Genomic DNA, 17,188 nt, shown 5'->3' on the forward strand with positions numbered 1-17,188 from the left:
CCGTTGTAAAGAACCCATTTCTGGAACGCGGACTCCACAGAGTGCCCTAGAGCTGGATGAACGTATGAGGTTCCAGAGGCGGCCGGGGACTGGAGGCATCGAGGGCCAGAGCAGTCTGTTCCCTGCAGAGCTGCCTTCTTGTCCCTTACAAGGCGGAAGGACCTCGGGAGCGCTAATAAATCCCATTTAAATGATCAAAATGGCAGTTTAGTAAGTTAAAGGCAAAGGTCCCACCGAGATTTGAACTCGGATCGCTGGATTCAGAGTCCAGAGTGCTCACCATTACACCATGGAACCAGGCTTAAAACACACGGGAAACGGCTGCAGGCGGACCGCGTTGACTGCCAGGCGCGGACTCCTGAGGCTAAGAAGACCACGCAGCTGGCCCGCAGCTGCCCGACCACCCTAAGCACCGGTTGCCAGCGTGGCGCATACCGCGGCTCCCGCTCGCCTCTCGGCGGTGGCCGGGCTCTAAAGCCCGAAACGTCTCCCTTCAAAGCCGGAAGTTGACCCGGGGAAGGATCGGTGCCTGTGTTCTCAGAGTTGAGTCTCTGTGGCGCAATCGGTTAGCGCGTTCGGCTGTTAACTGAAAGGTTGGTGGTTCGAGCCCACCCAGGGACGGCTGCTGTTGCATTTTTACCAGGTGCTGCCCGTGGAGCACATTCTTGTCTCTCGTCTTTACTTGTCTGCTGTCCCCACATAAGCCGCCTCCCCAAGTCATTCCACTCTCCCAGACCACCTGCTGGGAGCCCAGGAGGCCTGAAACACACACTGAGGAGGAAACCAGTCCTCGGGCCAAATGGGCTGGCGCCGGTGAGGTCCGTTGGGGGACTTGCATTTGACATCTGTGATACAACACCCACAGCAGTGTTTGGTCCCCAAGTGTGTGCCTCAGTTGTGCTTGCTTTATCAACAGCGTTCTCACCATTATAAATAATAATTTGTAAAAAGAAGTTTCTGTACTCTGTGCAAGTACTTTCAAAATCTTCTGAAGCCTGATTGGCTTCATGAGAACACCACAGAGGTCGTTGTATTGTGCACTAGGAAGATGTATCATGCACGTCTTTAGCCCCCGTGCAGCTGTGTCCACAGTGTAGCGTTGCCTGTGCAACTGCTTCCTTATGGCTGGTATACACGGCTTCGAATATCAGCCAACTTGGAAACTGCTCTTTTTCTAGAATGGCACTAAGTCATATTCCAGGTGGTTTATGAACTCCATTAGTGTCCCTCTCTTCACTTACTTGTCGGCACAAGCTTACTATTCAGGGATCTTGAACCTCCAACAAGGGGAGTGGACCCCCTGCTTGACTAAGAGCTTGGTCCAACAGGAGGATTTGGTGGGCACTCCCCACAGCTGCTCTGCTGTGGGTGTTGATAGCTAAACTTGTAAGCTAGCTTGCAGACTTCCAATAACTGCAACTGTTGTCTGTGATGACCTGGTTACATGCATCCAAAGAACCCTGCCAGATGACCTCTTTTATGGCTTTCAGCCAAGCCACTATCCCAGAGGGGAATCCTCATGGTGTCAGACACCTGTTCTCCTGCTTTCCTTTATATCTTCAGAGATCTTGCTTTGGCTTCCACAGGAAGTGATGAGAAGCTTGCGTGTCTTCTCCTGCTATACCGTGGTCAGTGAGCATGCAGATAACTCTCTCCATAGTATTCCTTGCCAGATGTTTGCTGGGGCTCTGCCCATGCCAATATGCCCATGTGAGATGCATCACTGGAGCCAAAGGAACCTGCACCCGACAGGCAGACCTGGCCCTAGTGCTGTGGGCTCATGATCCCTTGGTTCTTCTGTTTCTCCCATGCGCAGAAACAGAGCTCTTGACTCCTGCATGCTGAACCTGGTTCCTGGACCAAGGCTTTTGTTCTTTCTTTCATTTTTGCATCATGATTTCTCCCACCAGGGGCATGGCAGGGGGTTTCTGAGTGTGATGTTTTCAAGTGAACTTCTGGGGTGATCTCTGTTAGGTGGTGATTGACAGAGATGCATTCCGTTTGATGGTGCATGTCAGGAAAACTAGTCTGCAAGTGTCTACTGATTGTCCATTATCCTGGAGAGGCTGGTATTTCCTGGCATTTGAGCCTGCAGAAGTGAGAAGCTGTTCACCTCTCCTCTTTCCAGTGTGTGGTGAAATTATTATGGGACTATAGCTTTCATGTAACAGCTTTTTTTTTCTTAAGATTTATTTATTTATTTGAAAGGCAGAGTTACAGAGACAGAGAGAGGGAGAGAGAGAAAAATCTTCCATCTGCTGGTTTACCCCCCAAATGACCTCAAGAGCTGGGGCTGTGCCAGGCTGAAGCCAGAGGCTTCTTCTAGGTCTTCCACATGGGTGCAGGGGCCAATCACTTGGGCCATCCTCCACTGGCCACCCAAGCCCTTCCAAGCAGCACCATCTAAGACCAGGGCTCGAAAGCTCTCCTGGGAGAGAAGGCAAAGCTCTGGCTGTGGTGAAGACAGCACACCAGTGAAGACAGAGCCAAGAACTCCAGGGACAAAGTAGAAGAGAGTGTGGGCAAGGGGTTGGGAGCCACACGAAGCACTCAACACATGTTGGAGTTCCAACTATTAAAACTGTCGGCTGCCTGAACCTTCAGAGGGGGCGTGCAACCCTCACAGTGTCCTGAGGATCCTCTGGGGTAGGGGTGGGTTAATGTAAATATATACTTTCAACTGGGGTGCCTGAGGAATATTGACAGTATCAGCTTGGTTTGAGATCCAGATGCGGATTTAAATTCAGGTTCTCTCCACCAATCAGTGGGTTCTGCCGCTGTGTTTCCATAGGATGGGAAGCCAAGCAGGCCCCTCCTCAGCTCCCCTCTGGAGCTCACAAACCAGAAAGCAGTGGTTCAGGTCAGCCTAGGCAGAGGACTGAGGCCTGTGGAGAAGATTCACTGTAAAAAACCTGAGGGGCCTACACTGTGACTTGAGGCACTGACATTCCATATAGGCTCCAGTTCGAGTCCAAACTGCTCCACTTTCTATCCAGCTCCCTGCTATTACTGCTGCCTGGAAAAGCAGCAGAGGATGGCCAAGTCCTTGGGCCCCTGCACCCATGTGGCAGACCTGGAAAAAGCTCCTGGCTCCTGGCTGTGGATTGGCTCTGCTCCGGCCATTGTGGCCATTTGGGGAGTGAACCAGCAGATGGAAGACTTCTCTAAGTGTCTCTACCTCTCTCTAACTCTCTGTTTCAAATAAAAAAATTTAAAAAAAATCTGAAAGCATTTCACCATTGTAAATCTAAAGAGCTGGGATGGCAGGAAAGGGGTGACAATGGCCACTAGGAGCAGAGAAGAGAAATGGGGTCTGGTTGACGTGAGCTGCGTGGTGTCCACCCTAACCCCATCCTTGTTCTCCTGGCTTCAGGAAAAGTCTGTTTCCGCCCGGTTTCGAACGGGGGACTTTTCGCCTGTAAAGCAAACGTGAAAACCACTACACTACGGAAACCAATAACAAAAGTAGCCAACAAAATGTGTCCCTGAAAGCCACGTAGATGAAGCGGGCACTTTGGTGGCTTCAGATTAGACAATGTGGTGCCTTTCTCGTCCCCTTCCCGCCGCCATCGGTCACTTCCCCCACTCACACAGGATAACAAACCCCGCGTTTCCACGAACACGTTAGGGTCCTGCGCAACAAAGAGGGCAGTGTCCGCTCTCCTGCGGGAGCAGCACGGGCGCCAGCCTCTGGGGATCCCGCACTCCCTGCGGCCCCGCACGCCTGCGCCACGCCACATCCCCGCACGTCCCCGAAGGAGCCGCTGGAGCTCTTCCTCGGGACGCCCCGGGAGCTGCCGGGTACCCGCCACAGTGCCTGGGCCCGGAGCAGGCCTGGCAGAGGCTGAAGCGGAGGACAGAGCCGACGAAGGCGCACAAGGACAGCCCAGTGCCACTGCCGGGGGGCGCGAGGGACATGGGTCTGCTCGCCTTGGTCCGCGCCGCTTACTTGAACTCCGTCACCAGGAGGAAGGACCGGGTGACAGCAAGGCCCGTCCTCGAGCCACAGGAACACACGCGCTCCTGGCGGGTTAGATGTGGAGTCGAGGAACGCCCCGGCGTCAGAGCCCTCGTGTTTGGGATTGTTCTGAGCGTGGGGAGGATGGGGACCGAGCTCCAGCTGAGATGGAAACACTCAGGGGCGGCAGGGTTTGGGGGACGGGCTCGTGGTGGTCTTTGTGGATCTCAAGGCCCTTGCTTGGGAGAGATTCCCTCGGGCGTCTGTGTCCCTGCTTCTGTGGGCGTTGTCGTCGGAGCTCGTAGCGGCTCAACTCAGCTCCTTGTACCCGGGGCGCCTTCGGGTCTCCCTCCCGCCGGCCACCCCCGGGTGCCCTGGCGCCTGTACACACCTCCCCGGAGACCCGCTGTCTGCTCCCCAAGGCTGCGTGGTTTCTGAGCTCAGCCGGGACGCCAGGCGGCCTGCGGGGAGGGGCTCCTGGTGCATCCGGTGCGGTTCGCCCTTTGGCGGGAATCTGCAGGGGCCGGCCTCCCAGGGCTTCCCTGAAGGCGGGACAAGGCGCAGGTGTGGTAACATGGATTAGTTCTTCTGCGACGCGCGTGTCCAACGCAGCCGCTGCTGCTATGGAAACAGACCAGACAGTGCTTGCTGTGGGTCCCTGGTGGTCTAGTGGCTAGGATTCGGCGCTTTCACCGCCGCGGCCCGGGTTCGATTCCCGGTCAGGGAAGGGTCGTTTTATGCTCCCATGCTCTTCCCAACTCTCCCTCTGGGCCTGCTGTTGTCATCTCCAATTCCCACTCAGGCCCCTGCCGCTTGACTAGTCCCACAAGCAACATACCCCAGGCTACACAACTATGTGGCTCAAACTCACTACAGTGCACTAAATGAGCTTTTGAAAGTCTGCAGGAAAATTTAACAGGAGTCTGAGAAGAGCCGGCTGACGCCCAGCATGGAAACTCTGGGGCTCTGCCTTATGTTTGTCGCTGATGGACGTCAGCATTCACTGAACCAGCACATGGATATCACCTTCTGCAGTGCACTATCATCCAAGGCCCCTCCCACACCAGGGTGTGGGGGAAGTGTCTTCCTGGTGCTTACCTGAATCAGCCTGCTAGCCTAGAGGTCTGGTAAGCCTGGGGATTCCTGTGTTTCAAAGATGCCCAGCTTTATGTTGGATTGCAAAGACGTCACTGGACAGGAAAAGTTCATCTTCAGAAAAAGAAATTCAAACAAGAATCAAGTTTTTGAAAATGCCTAGTGCAATCTGGGCACATGTCTCAGTCTGTGGGCTGCACTGAAACCTTTAGGATGGAAATCTGGGCTCTTCAGAAGGACTTTCAACATCAGGAGTGAAGAGCAGCCTCTCAAGACGCTTTGCAAAGATTCTGTGACTGTTCCCTTGGGTTCTCTAGCAGTGAACCTGTGTGACCCTGCTCTCCGACAGACCCTACAGACCTGCCTCCTACATCACAATTTCTTGCCTGACCTATGTCAGTTGTCAGAGTGGGGGACCCAATGCAGTTTTCTGTGCAATCCCAGGGACTTAGTGACATTTGATTCTGGAATGATTGATGCCCCTGGACCGTCCAGGAGCCTAGGTGGTAGTGGCAGTGGCTCCAAGAACCAACATTCCAAACTGCAAAAACTCTCCTACGCTCTTATTGAGTGTAGTAACTTTGAGATCCCACTAAGATTGTGTTGCTGCTTCATGGACTCTTGTCATCAGTTCAGGATCGCCTAGACAAGGGTCCTAGCACCAGCCTATGCAGTGCAATTTCACAGAGAAGTGTAAAGATTCCAAAAAGAGCAAAGCTGCATTGGCCGGGAATCGAACCCGGGTCTCCCGCGTGGGAGGCGAGAATTCTACCACTGAACCACCAATGCACCTACCACTACCACAGTCAAAGTGGTCACTCCTGAGAGTATCCCCAAAAACAGCCATTGTTGCAAAAGAGGTTTATTGTAGTGTTGAGTCAAAGCTAACAAACGCACCCATACAGAAGTATTTTAATAGAAGACTTTCACAAAACTATCAATATCAAAATGTCTAACTTTACCTGAAGCAACTCAAAAAAGGTTCTTTCCAACTCTATGACAGCTCTCCATAGTGAAACATCAGAAATTCATTCAGGTTGCTTGTTTCTACTGCTGTCTCCAACGGCCAGCTTCCAAGTGTTGCCTTAGTGGTTCTTAGAAGGTGACCTAACTGGTAGGGGTAGGTAAGTAAAGTTCTGATCAGAGGAGAAAGTAGCAGCAGCAGACGCAAAAGAAAGGAAACCAAAGGACAGAATCAACATAGAGAAATGAAGAAGTCAATTTTGGTTCATGGAATTGTACTTTGTAGCATGTATGGTTTTTTTGTAAAAGTAATAACCAATCTTATGATAAAAACATGGTGTCTATTTTATATGATGTTTAAAGCATGTAAAGGGATGTGTGATATAAAAAGATCAACAACTCTAGAGGTCAATGTTGATTTCTTTGGGAATATCCAATTTCCTCAATTAGTATGCTTTAATTTATCAGCTATGTAAGGACGTGGGTATTTTTTTTTAAACATTTATTTAGTAAATATAAATATCCAAAGTACAGTTTATGGATTACAATGGCTTCCCCTCCCGCCATAACTTCCCTCCCACCCGCACCCCTCCCATCTCCCGCTCCCTTTCCCATTCCATTCACATCAAGATTCATTTTCAATTAACTTTATATTCAGAAGATCGATTTTTATATATTAAATAGAGATTTCATCAGTTTGCACCCACACAGAACATAAAGTGTAAAATACTGTTTGAGTACTAGTTGTAGCATCAATTCACATTGGACAACACATTAAGGACAGAGATCCCACATGAGGAGTAAGTACACAGTGACTCCTGTTGTTGACTTAACAACTTGACACTCTTGCTTATGGCGTCAGAAATCTCCCTAGGCTCTCGTCATGAGTTTCCAAGGCTATGGAAGCCTCTTGAGGTCGGTGACTTTGATCTTATTTAGACAAGGTCATAGTCAAAGTGGAAGTTCTCTCCTCCCTTTAGAGAAAGATACCTCCTTCTTTGATGGCCCATTCCTTCTACTGGGATCTCAGTCGCAGAGATCTTTTATTTTAAAGAAATGTTGATGGTTGAAATGTTAACATATTGGTCTTTTGATGAAGTTAAAATAGTTGAGAGTTCTGTACCCAGTTCTTCCTGGGGAAAGGAAGATGAGGAGAAGAACCTGGAGAGTTGTTGTTCCCCAAGTTAGGTCTGGGAGTCCTGACGGCTTTGGAGGACAGGAGCCGTGACAGGGCATCGTGCTTCTCTCACTGAGAGGCCATGCAAGGTCCACGCTGGGTCAGAACTTAGGGCTCAGCAAGGGAATCAACCTTCACTTTGAGCTTGCATAGCCTTGGTTTTATTTGTCCTCTGTCCATCACCCAAGACACACACCAGGTCTAGCCAATACAACTTCAAATACCACCTCTATATGCCAACAACATCTATATTTATTCTCACAAACCTGCACTTCCTACTCTCAACTTCCAATTCTCAGCTCAATGTTGCATGCATCTTAGAGTCTCTGCTAAATCTCTGCATCAGGTCAAATGCTAATGCTCAACACAGCAGACAGTTCCCTGTCAGCGTCACAACATCACTCCGCACAGCAATACTCTATGATCAGACCCAAGAACAGCACCTCCTGAAGAGCAGGGTATCACCTGAGGGCTTGAATTGGTCACTACAATCTATGTGTACCCCTGCTGAGTACATTTGCTTACTCCCAAGCCTAATCTTGCTGTACTCTTTGGATGCACTTTCTCATTCTCACAACGTAAATTGCTTCCAGTTTAATGTAAAAAGGGCATAAGTTTATTGAATACAAGCTTACTGCCACTTTTTGAACTACTTTCCACCTATCATCTCTTACTTCCACTAATAAAAGCAGATGAAAAATTGCCTTCCCTTCAGCCAGTCTATTCCATGCCATCCACTTCCACACTGGACACTGTGTGAACCGTCCACATCTGAAATCTGGACACAACTGCAGCCTGAATCCATGTAGTATCCCTGTTTTCATCAGTTAAGTCATTAGCACCTTATCTGCCTCTTGCTTCCTACATGTTCATCATTCTAGTATCTCTTGCCAGCACTCACATTTAAGGACAACGAACTACTTGACCTAAGAAACTAAGGAGATGATGAACTTTGCAGAGTCCTGTCATTGAATCCCTTAGTGAGCTATTTTAATGCAGGCTGCCACTAGCAGAGTGCCAGCTGATTCGGTTCCTTGGCAGGGCACTCTTCCTGGCTTGCAGACCACTGTCTTATTCCTCTTCTAAGTCTAATTACCTCTCCCAGGCCCCACATCCAAATGCCCTCATCCTGGTGACTTGGGGTCCAGTGAACCAAACTGAAGGTGATAGACATCAAGTAAGTAACACCAGCACCTGTGCTACAGGATCGGCTGGTTTTCGGTTTGTTGTTCCCAGACCAGGATAAAATGCCTGACAGGTCCCGCAAAAACGCCACTCCTTTGTTTCCACCCAGTTGTGAACTGGGGACCTTTCACGTGTGAGGCAAACATGATAACCATTTCACTACAGAAACCAGGCAGGGAGAGGGCTTTGGGATTTGCCTCAGAAAACCTGACATCTGCCATCTTCAACTATCAACACTTTCTAATCTACAAAGGTCAACAGCATTTCCAAACTAAAAAAAAAAAAAAAAAAAAGTCCTGGGAAGCACCCCTGATTCCTCAGGCAAGGAGCTTGCAGCTCTGGATGGGTCCTGGCTTAGGGTCCCTTGGAGGCCCCACTCTTGCCTTTGGGATCCCGCATTTCCCAATTTGAAATTGAGTAGAATCTATTTTTTCTCACTGACTTCTATGTACTCTTTACTGAAGGGTTGTGCTTGATAATGCAAGAATTATGAGAAATAGATTTTGCATCCTTGGACTAAAAAAAAAAAAAAAACCTCATGGAATAGATCTAAGTTTACTGAACCAAGCAAGAGTTTGAAATGGACTTTGAGCACACCAAAACTGCCTAAGAATCCAATTCTGACCATATAAGAAAATAACTTTGAGGACAAATTTCACTTTTCATTTCCAGTGCAAATAAGACTATTTTTTTAATGTCTACCAACACTCTAGCCACTAGGGCTTTTTGTTATCTGCTTTAGATGATACTGGCAAAGAGGATGTGATTATTGGTGGGATGGCAGCAAAATCCAACAATGCAGGGAATCTACCTGAAAAGATTCAAAAGAAGGCTTTGATTCCAATAGGGTTATGCCACCAATTTCTGAGTTAACATGTTTAAAGGTTGGGGGGGGGGGGGCAGTGCTGTGGCATAGCTGGTAAAGTCGCTGCCTGCAGTGCTAGTATCCCATATGGGCACTGGTTCAAGTCCTGGCTGCTCCACTTCCAATCCCGTTATCTGCTATGGCCTGGGAAAGCAGTCGAAGATGGTCCAAGTGCTTGGGCCTCTACACCCACATGGGAGACCTAAAGGAGGCTCTTGGCTTCAGCTTGGTGCAGCTCCGGCCATTGGGGCCATCTGGGGAGTGAACCCTCTCTCTGCCTCTGCCTCTCTGTAACTCTGCCTTTCAAAATAAATAAAAATAAATCTTTTGAAAGGCAGAGTTACAGAGAGAGGTAGAGAGACAGAGAGAGATAGAAAGTCTTCCATCCGCTGGTTCACTCCCCAGATGGCTCTCTAGCCTCCTCCTCTGGTCTCCTTTCTCTTCTCTCCTGCTCCCTCTCTCCTCTCATCTCTCTCTTTCCTCACTAGCTCTTCTCCTCTCTTGTCTCTCTCACACTCTCCTTCTCCCTCTTTTTTTCCCTCCTTCACCCCACCCCTTTGGTCTGCTGGGTTTTAGGTCAAGTGCCTAAGCCCCACGTGGCCAACTGAATATGACACCATGGGCCTAAGGTGTTCTTAGGAAAAATGCAACTGTAACTGTAAAAAGACACTGAGCTTGAAGGAATTTCTCTTTGAATCTAGGAAGAACACTACCTTTGAAAATATCGCTTTGTAACTTGCTAAACTTCTTTTGAATTTATTTTAACAGGTTTCCGGGTAATCAGTACTCAATGAAACAAAAATGGGTAATTAGTACTTGTTCTAGATGAATGCAATTTTAACTTTAATTGAATTCAGATAGCAATATTTAATATCAGCATCTTAAGTCATTTAGGTGTAACTGCTAATTTAAATTGGATAAAGGCAAATGAGATAAATGTGTCTAAATGTAAACTTTTGTATACTCAGCATGTTATATTCTATAAAAAAAGTTTGGGTTAGTTTATAAACTGTCTATGAAAAGAGTTCAACATTGCTTGGAGAAACTCAGGTCTGAAATTTGATGTGTTACCTTCATCTTAATCTGACATTTTTAACAGGTTATTTAGAAATGTAGATCAAGGAAACTGGCAGATGGAAAACATCACAAGTACAGAAATGTGCATTTGGTAAGGAAGGTTAAAAGGAAAGAGTTATTTTGAAGAAAGAATAGGCCAGGAAACTTATTCTATTCTGAAGGACTCTCCAAGGTGCACAATTTGATTTTTAGATTAGAGATGGGACTTGAGCAGCCCCTGCACTTGCATCCTCTGGTCTGCTTTAACAAAAACCAGGAGGAAAAGAAAGCCAGGCATCAGAAATGGAAAGATAGGTGGCAGGCCTATGAATAGCTGTTCTGTACAGTGATCTGCCCTCAAGCAGTCCCAACAGGCCAGTCCACTGCTGTGGCTTTCAATGTGGTAAGCCTGGGCTTCAGCAGAAGTCAGCTTAGGAAGAGCCCTGGCAGCTCTGCCAGCCAAGAGTTGGATCACTGGAAATGGACTTGCCCTGGAGTCGAAGGACTTCAGGTCCGAGCCACAGATCTTATTGGCTCTAAGCTGAAAAGCGCTTCACTCAGCCCAGCTTCCAAGGTGACCACCACTGCTGAGAAGAGATGGCCAAGTAGCGTCAGCAACATTGCAGGCAGAACTGTAAGTTTCCTGTTAGAGATGCCACCTGCCTTCACTTGGCCAGCTCTCCTCCCAGGCCAGGTAGGTAATGGAAGTCAACAGGGTGCCTTCCCCAAGGAGCTTCACACCTCCCTTAGGATGTACCCCACGTGAAGAGACAGACAGATCCGGGCCTCTTAACTTATAAGGCCTAAAGCCCACCAGATTTTTATCAAGCCCCTTCTGTCAGGTTCTATTTGCCTCTCAATCAGCAAACTGAGTTGTGGCTTAGACAGCACCTTTCTTGAGTCCTCTAATAATGACTCTGTCCTTTGTTCTAGACCCTGTCTAGCCCACTCGGGTCTCATTCCTTTGTAATCATAACCTCTACTCTAACATCAATGGCTCTACTCCCAACATGTGTATACTGATGGTCCTCTCCTCCACTTAATGTCATATGATTATTCAGAATTTCTCTACAGACAAACCCCTCTACCTGCAAAAGTTGAGTGGCCTTTCTCCCGATCTCAGCGGGGATCAGATTTAAACCATGTCCATCAAACAATCCTCACAAGGGTCCAGAGACCCCCCCCCCATTTCCTCTCCTTTATGAAATCCTCTCATTACTTTGTTAATGCCACTCTTAGTATCATTGATTGCTATTCTCACCCTGACTTGTATTCTGCAGTGTCTGTTTAAGTGTTTACAGCAGCTGATAATAGAATGAACCAAGGCCTTCAGCAACCAGGCACTCAACCAGATGCTTCTCCATCCATACATGCCTGTCCCAGCGGAGCCCCAAGATATCCACAGCGGGCCCCTGTAGATGACGTCCCTAGTCAGCAGGAAGTAGCCAGAGAGACTCTTTGTCACCCTCTTTCCTATCATCAAAAGGTCAGGATGGTAGCTTTGGGATCCACATGGAAGGAAGGCCTATACTTCCGGGAATGGAAGGTTCCTACCTGTACTTCCGGGGGTGGGGGAAGTCCTTGTCAAGGTCCCTGAGGGTGCCTAAAGGTCAACCAATGAGGATCAGACCCACCTCAACCTTTAACCCCCATGCCCTGAATCTATGAAAGGAGACCTCCCAATCTCTGATGCGCGACTTCTCTGGCCCCCAGTCTGTTGCTCTGTTGGGACCAGGGAACCTTGCCCGGGAGCGGAACCCCATAAAAGCCTGTGAATTAATTGATTCATCTGCCTGGGAAGATTTGTTACGTGCTGGACACCTTGCACCAAGAAGTGTTCTTGCCATGCTCTGAAACTTGTTAGAACCTTGGCTTACATCTTTTTATCCTCTGCTCTTCCAAACTCCTTTACATCTGTAAACCTGGGGAGACTTCAGACACTGGGGACATGACAAGGGAAATCGTGTCACAGTACACATTTTTGGGATCATGGGAACATCGTGTAGTTAAATGATTTCAAGGCTAGACTGGCAGGCCAACTGCCCTCCTGTAACTGTTCCTTATCTCTCTCAAGAATGAGTTGTGGCTTAACTGATAAAGCCGCTGTCTGCAATGTTGGCATCCCATAAGGGTGCCTGACCCATCCTGGCTGCTCCACTCTCTGCTAATGGCCTGGGAAAAACAGTACAAGATGACCCAGTGCTTTGGCCCCTGTTAACCCATGGGAGACCTGGAAGAAGCTCCTGGCTTCTGGCTCCTGGCTTTGGCTTGGCCCAGCCCTGGCTGTTGTCGCCATTAGGGAGTGAACCAGTGGATGGAAGATCCCTCTCCTTTTGTATTGCTGACTTTCAAATAAATAAATAAATCTCTAAAAAGGAAAGAAAGGCAGCAAGCCAGCTTTTGTAAACTCCATCTGCAAACTCAACAGAGACATCACTTCCCTTTGGTTGTTTTACACACTTAGAAGCTGGCTCCCAGCAACTTTTACTGCTATTTCACCTCATCCCTGGTGAATGCCAGAGCTTCAGGTTTGAGCTTACTCTACATCCTCTGGAAGTTGTCACTTCAGATTTCTCTTTGGAGGAAAACTAAATGTTCAAGATGAACTTTTCTAAGGAGTTTACCACAACACACCCTGAGAGAGACGATCAGTTCAATTATTTGAGTTGAGTTCAATCAGCAGTAATACTGTCCATATTAGCACAGTTCTCAGTTTTTCCCCTGTGCCCTGATAGACAAGGCCACGGACTTGAAAGAGGACACCCTCCAGGAGGACAAGAATAAGTAAGAATCTGAGGAGGAGAAGTAGAAAGCTAGGGAGGCAAAAGGGACAGGAAATTGAGGACTACAAGATGGCTCAAGTCATGTCTTTTTTTGTTGTTGTTGAATAATCAGGTCAGTGCAAATGCCTGATCTGATATGTGAGTAGGAAGGAGGAGTGTGTGTGTGTGTGTGTACACAAGAAAGCACTATGGTAGCAAAGATCCAGTTTGCTAAAGTACACTGATTTAAGTCTTTATGAGATGGTGCTATTGTTCTACTTTTAGCATATTTGTAGTGATACTGTTGGACCAAAACACTTGAGACCAAGGATTCTTTGAGCCTTAGCAAGAAAAGGACTGGGTCCTTGGACAAATTCCCCAGCCCCCAGGATTAAGGCTGATCATTGGAATTAAGTCCACTGGACTAAGAACCATTTTTGTAAAAAAAAAAAAAAATTTAGAGAAGGAAAACCTATAAATTGTTTATATTGAATTTACAGTGGTTACAGATAAGAGATGAGAGAGATTGTATTAAGCAGGGTAAGTTTTGGGGTAGGAGGCCAATCCATAAAAAGTAGTTGTGGTTTCTGGATCGGTTGAGGTTCACTGTCTTGAAAGTGTATACAAAAGCAGGAGGCAGTGGCTCCTATGTGATGTTCCTGTGGGATCATAGGAAGAGAATGTGGTGAGGCTGTAGATTTTGAAACCCTAACCACACTGAGCTTCCTGTTACATGAGAAGCAGCCCTTCTTTCCTCGTTTGAGGCGGTTTATTTGCATTTTCCACTAAAACCTGTAAGGATGTCCCCTGAATAATTGTCTTAGAGGGGCCTACTGCTCCTCTTCAGGACCTGGCACCACCAGGGATCATGGCTCTGGGCTGCAAATGAGATGCAAATTGCAGCAAGCCCTAGAGAGAAAAGTACAAAGAACATAGTGAGCTATTATGAGAAAGTGAAAACAATGAATAGATTACTGCAAGCTTGTGCCAGTTAACGTGGAGAGAAAGTGTGAGTGGTGGCTCTATGAGTCCGGAGGGAGTAGATACAAGGAGGAAGAAATGTAACAGTGAATGAGACTGCAAGAAAATTATCAGTGTAGATGCAGTAAGCAGGGTTGTGGAACCCAGCAAAGTTGCAAGTACTTCCTCACCAACGACACAGAAAGCACTACCGCAAGGTAATAACCATCTACTATTCAACAAAGCACAGCCAGGGCAGAGCGCGAACGCAGTGCCCCACTACCACAAATTCTGCAGTCGAGTTTCCCGCATGTGGGGAAATCGCAGGGGTCAGCACTCCCGCAGTGCAATGGGAGAGCCTCGCCCTGGGAAAACCACCTGCTTGATCATGGTGTCTCCCCTGCCAGGTAAGTATGAGGACCAAACCCTCCACCCCAGCACAGCCTCACACGCCCCGCACTCTTCACACGCGCTCACTTTGCGCCCCTCAACCTCCCCCGCCCCGGGCCCTCTTCGCCCTCACGCACGCACAGCGCACGTATGTGCCGCCAGCGGTCCCGTGCTTTCTCCCACAGCGCGGGAAAGCGGTCGTGAATCTACAGCAGGTCCCGGACCAGCAGCCCCTGCGTTGCGTTGCGTTGCTTTATCTACATAGCCCCGCCCCGTCCGGGACGCCACCGCAGGCGCCCCGCCCACCCCGCGCCCAGCAGCAGAACCACCAGCGCGCCCTCCAAGAGCTGAGTGACAGCTGTGCCCGTCCCGTCCCTCCCTCCCCGACCCACGCGGGCGCCGCGCGGAGACCCGATCCTTCTCCATGCATTACACCTGCTTTGATAAGCCTGAGGAGCATCTACTCTTTGAACTGGAGAAAAATCAGGGGAGAGCGAGCACACAGTCCCCACTACCACACATTCTGCAGTCGAGTTTCCCCATATGGGGAAATCGCAGGGGTTAGCACTGCCGCAGTGAAATGGACGAGCCTCGCCCTGGGAGCACGGATACCAGAGATTGGCAGGGTTCTTGTCTGGGCCCAAGCAAGAAATCAGGCGTGAGACAGAGAGTAAGCGGAGAGCAAAACAGCAAGGTTTATTAGGGCAGGGCCAAAGTAAGAATGGATGGGCACCTCTCCAGACAGACCCTGAGAGAGAGTGCCCAGTCAGTCCCTCAGACTGGGGGAGAGTGAGGTTACATGGTTGAGTGGAGAGAGTACACCTGGGCAGGCCAGGCGGGTGGCTCAGCTGCCAGGCAGAGGGTTGAGGCCAGGGGCTCTGAAGGGGATGGGCCTTGCCTTGCTGCCTCTGCTCTTCCTGGAACAAAGGACTTTTTGGATGTAAATGCGAAAAGTTCCTATCTGAGTTTTGCTTCTGAAGTTCTCAGAAACAGCAGGAAGTCTGGCTGCCATTGCCCTGCTTAGAGGAAGGATGGGCGGGACCCTCTGGAAGATCCCTAGGATGTTTGAAGTGCACATACTGGGCTGCACCTGGAAGGTGATCAGGCAGAAGGGGCGGGGACCCCCACCTGGCAGGTTACTGGGTAGAGGGAGCAGGGCAGGATGGAAATACTGGGCTGCCCCTGGCAGGTTATTGGGATGACTTTGAGATGCATATGCTGGACATACATGTCAACTCTTTAGGCCTTTGTCACACACACATAAGCTCATATGTGACTTCCTACCTACAGAACCACCTGCGTGATCATGGTGTCTCCCCTGCCAGGTAAATATGAATTCCGCCCCTTCTGTCCCAGCACAGCCTCACAGAACTCTCTGTGCACACACACAGTGAGTTCCTCCTGCTTCCTGGGCTCTCCTTGCACTGATCCTCAGATCCCAGCGAGTTTCCTGAAAGAGGCTGTGATGTGACCTTTTGTCCCCCGGGACTCGTGCATGCTTCCGCACCCGGAGCCTGAGCAGCTGACCCCGCTGGCCCCAGCTGCATGGTCGCTGTCCCCTCTGCGTTTTTCAGGCAGCGCCCTTCGCCCATCCCACTTCCTACCCGCGTCAGCGCCTTCCTCTCCCGAGTGGAACGATGGCGGCATAGCTGCTTCAAATGGGTCTGCGACCTAGGCGGCTGGGCCCACGTACTTGGGCAATCTTCCCTGCTATTCGCAGGCCACAAGTAGAGACCTGGATCATAAATGGAGCAGAGGGCACCTAGACCAGCACCCATATGGACGCCGGCAATGCAAGCGGCCCCAAAATCGTTGTTGCTGTGTCAGCAGATATGTGTTCTCTTTGTGAGAAGACTCACTGGAAATACTGTTTCTCGACCTGGTCTTTGGCTAGAATGTCGTATTCAGAAAAGCTCACGGGCCCAGGCTTGGCCAGTTTTGAAGAACGGAAGTTGACTTGATTGAACCAAGAAAGCCCCTGGAAGAACCCTGCCCTTGGCGCGGGTCTCACAGGTTCCCAGCCTGGTGACAGGAAGGCCCAGGACCAATACAACCATTGTGAGGACGACAGGAAGAGAGGAACTCAGCCAACAGGAGAGACGTTGAAGGCAGACTTGCACAGCCAGACCTGCCTGTGTCTTCCCACCATAGAGAGGCATTTAAAGAAGACTCCTCATTAAAAGTCCCAGCAAGGCCAGCTTAGAAGGAGCTTATATAGCCAACTGCTATCCTAGCTGCGCTCAATAACCAGACCATGCATTAAACTAGACCTAGTTGAAGTGCCAGTGAGCCATGGCCTGACCAGAGTCACTCCTTTTTGTCCTTGTCTTGGTATCCTCTGTTTTCCCTAACCAGGCACACGACTGCCATCTATTGAAAAACTGATCTTGTAAGAATGTTATCTGTAAGGCTTGGTTACATAAGGTCAGGAAATGTGTGAGATGCCCCTGAGATAAGCGGATCCTACTTCTCTAGCTTCTGTAACATCTGCTTGGCTAAAACACAAGTTCTGTAATTCATTTCCAACTAGCTGTGGTTTTTGCCTTTACAGGCTTACCCCTGAGCTCAGTCAGGGCTGCATGGTTTGGAGAACACATGCCCCATGCAGCCGCCAGCCTTCAGAAACAAAGACGCCATAATATCGCCCCTGGGACTTTGGCATCTTTTGTAACTCACTGTCCCAAACCTAAGTTTGTCACTGGGATTATCTTTATTAAAAATGGGGCCACAGTAGAGGGAAAATTTACAATTCAGGGAAAAAAACTATATAGCATTTT

The 17,188-nt window shown here is 49.0% G+C and overlaps 5 non-coding genes across 5 annotated transcripts; 2 read left to right on the forward strand and 3 right to left on the reverse strand.

The window, feature by feature from the left end:
• Nucleotides 1-225: 225 nt before the first annotated feature.
• Nucleotides 226-297, reverse strand: TRNAQ-CUG (transfer RNA glutamine (anticodon CUG)). The gene has a single exon. It is a non-coding gene; the product is annotated as a tRNA-Gln (tRNA).
• A 250-nt stretch (nucleotides 298-547) lies between these two features.
• Nucleotides 548-621, forward strand: TRNAN-GUU (transfer RNA asparagine (anticodon GUU)). Its single transcript has one exon. It is a non-coding gene; the product is annotated as a tRNA-Asn (tRNA).
• A 3,992-nt stretch (nucleotides 622-4,613) lies between these two features.
• On the forward strand, nucleotides 4,614-4,685 carry TRNAE-UUC (transfer RNA glutamic acid (anticodon UUC)). The gene has a single exon. It is a non-coding gene; the product is annotated as a tRNA-Glu (tRNA).
• Nucleotides 4,686-5,771: 1,086 nt separating this feature from the next.
• Nucleotides 5,772-5,842, reverse strand: TRNAG-CCC (transfer RNA glycine (anticodon CCC)). Its single transcript has one exon. It is a non-coding gene; the product is annotated as a tRNA-Gly (tRNA).
• Nucleotides 5,843-14,272: 8,430 nt separating this feature from the next.
• On the reverse strand, nucleotides 14,273-14,436 carry LOC138850765 (U1 spliceosomal RNA). The gene has a single exon (XR_011390944.1). It is a non-coding gene; the product is annotated as a U1 spliceosomal RNA (small nuclear RNA).
• Nucleotides 14,437-17,188: the final 2,752 nt, after the last annotated feature.

This window comes from Oryctolagus cuniculus, chromosome 7, assembly GCF_051225735.1.
Source record: "Oryctolagus cuniculus isolate XC-2025 breed Fujian yellow rabbit chromosome 7, ASM5122573v1, whole genome shotgun sequence".
In the NCBI taxonomy this organism is placed as follows: domain Eukaryota; kingdom Metazoa; phylum Chordata; class Mammalia; order Lagomorpha; family Leporidae; genus Oryctolagus; species Oryctolagus cuniculus.